The 2,310-nt window shown below is 58.6% G+C and overlaps 1 protein-coding gene across 4 annotated transcripts in view; it reads right to left on the bottom strand.

Moving 5' to 3' along the window:
• The window catches only part of LOC141564718 (uncharacterized), a 21,780-nt gene extending 20,162 nt beyond the window's left edge, over positions 1-1,618 (bottom strand). The window contains exon 1 of one of the 4 annotated variants that reach the window (XM_074307576.1): positions 1,352-1,618. The gene's annotated coding sequence lies outside the window, so the exon portion shown is untranslated. Of the gene's footprint in view, positions 1-71; positions 747-1,351 lie in introns of those variants that run through there. The other 3 variants (XM_074307574.1, XM_074307575.1, XM_074307577.1) reach the window with 3 other exon arrangements.
• Between the last annotated feature and the right edge of the window lie 692 nt (positions 1,619-2,310).

The raw sequence follows: 2,310 nt of genomic DNA, 5'->3' as shown, positions 1-2,310 counted from the left end.
GCTGGACAAGGAAGAATCCAAAATAACTGGCTCGGACGCCGCAGTTTTCGTTGGATTCCAAGCCCACTTACCCAGCTGCCCACTTCCCGGCTGACCTCGGTAATAACGCCCACCCTCCCTCTGGCCGGAGGGCCACTCTCAGTGCCGCGTCGGAGTCACCGCACCTGGGCGCTGGGCTTTTTCGCGGGCTGCCCCGGGGTTCGTTGTTTTGCGGTAAAAACTGGGGAAGTGGAATTCTCCCGCGGGAGAAAGCTGCTCCGAGTGAGCCGTGCGGAAAGCCTCCCCTCCATTCTCGGGGCCGTTTGCGAACAGAGGCTCCCACCTGTTTTGCTTGGACTAGGTGAAGGTTAATTGGCCGTCGCTCGCTTACTGGAGAACCCAGACGGCCCAAGTTTCTCCACAGAGCCGGCTCCTCGGAGGGCCGGAGCAGGGGCACCTCTCAGGGCTCGGAAGTTGGAGAAATTGGGGCGAGTTGGGAGCATCTCGCATCAGGCGCCGAGCGGGAGTGGCCGAGCAGCCTCTGCTTTGGGGGCAGGCTTAGCTCTCGAGGGGGCGCCGCAGCTGCGGGCACGGAGCGCGTGTGAGCCGGCCCTCCCCGTGAAGTGCGGGGTCTGTACACTGCTCAGGGGCGCTCGGATGCGGTGGCCCAGGCCGGCGTGCTCAGTGAGGCTCTGGGCACCCAAGGGCAAATCCGGGATCGCGCTCGGGCTTCCTGCTCTGCCCCGGCAGCCCGCCGAGAGCTCCGGGCCAGCCGCCGCGGGAACCCGGCCTCCGCCCCCCGCCCGAAAGCCCGGGCCACTCTCCTGCTCTCCCGGCCCACCGCAAGCCCCGCGGAGCCGCACGCCGGTGACGTCACCGCGTCCTCCGCCGGGGGGGGGGGGGCTTCCCTGCTCCCGCGGAGGCGGAGGAGGCCAGGAGGCCACTAGTGCATCCGCGACTAAGGAGAGACACGCCGCGGGGCGTCATGGTCCTGTCTGGCCCTAGCAGACGAAGGTCTAGGAGGGACGCTGTCCGGGGAGGGGAGCTCCTTTCCTGCCCATCCCGGGACACTTCATATATGTGTGTGTGTATATATGTGTACACACACACACACACACACACACACACACACACACACACACACATATTAGAGAGACAGAGACAGAGAGACAGAGAGAGACACACAGAGACAGAGAGAGACACAGAGACAGAGAGAGAGAAAGAGACCCTCCCATCCTCCACCCCTGCCCGCTAGACTCCTCCGGGCCCCGGGCATCTTTGCTGCCCTCCGGGATCCCAGGATTCCCCTGCACCCCCTTAGCTCCGCTATAGGGCTGGAGGAGGAGGTGTTTTTATGAAAAGCCGACCTTACCCAGGTCCCTGGGCTCTTCCAGGCTCCGATTCTTTGCCAGTTCTCAACGGCCCGGCCAGAATTCAGCATTGTCTCCTGGCTTCTCAGTCACCTGGGGCCCTCTCCTAATTCTGGGCTCTCCTGTGGCTCCCTCCCTCTATCAGGCGCGGGACTCAAGTGCCCGCGTCCTCTGATTCCATCTCTCAGCCTCAGCCTTCCCCTGGACAATGCCCGTCCTCCTAATTCAGCACTTAGCTTCGCTCCCTGCCAGCTCGAGCAATCTGGTGTCTAGACGCTGTGTGGGGGTGAGGCATGGAGGAGGGAGCTCGGGGAGAAGTCTGATTCACAACTCAAGGAGTTGTCTGGAATCAGTCCCACTGGGACACCGTTCTGCCCTCGGGTGTCCAAGCCAGGAATTTGGGGTAGAAAGAGGAACAGGATGCAAGGTATTGTTTATTTTCAGAATTTCTCAGTTGCCAATCCGGACCCTAACTGTGCTCTTCTCTTGGGATGAGTCTGTCCCCAGGAAGACAGGACCAATGGCTCTCACCCTCCTTCCCCTCGAGGATTATCCTCAAGAGCTTCCCGTCTGTAGGTCTTTGTGGGGATGACCAACCTCCTTTCTTGCAGGAGAAGAGATAGACTCCTTCCCTGAAAGAATTATTCTGCCCCAGCTCAGCCTGCTGAGTATTCAGGGCTGGGCCTAGAAAGGAGCATGGAGGAAAAGGGAATAGCCCCAGCGTCCTGGAACAAGCCATTCCAGGTAAGTAATGAAGACACAGATTTGATAAACATCTTCAAAAGTGAACATTTCCACGACATAAAACAGCAAAAAAAAAGTTTGCAGCTAAATCCACCCATCTCTATTATGTAAAAATGATTTCTTAAAAAAAAAAAAATTACATTTAATACAGTGCTAACAACCTTGCCCTGCCTCTCACTGTCCCCTTTTAAACTTGCCTTCCTCTGGACTGTAATGT

The sequence above is a fragment of the Sminthopsis crassicaudata genome, chromosome 3 (genome assembly GCF_048593235.1).
Source record: "Sminthopsis crassicaudata isolate SCR6 chromosome 3, ASM4859323v1, whole genome shotgun sequence".
Lineage (NCBI taxonomy): Eukaryota > Metazoa > Chordata > Mammalia > Dasyuromorphia > Dasyuridae > Sminthopsis > Sminthopsis crassicaudata.
This window is presented reverse-complemented; position numbering and strand designations above follow the sequence as displayed.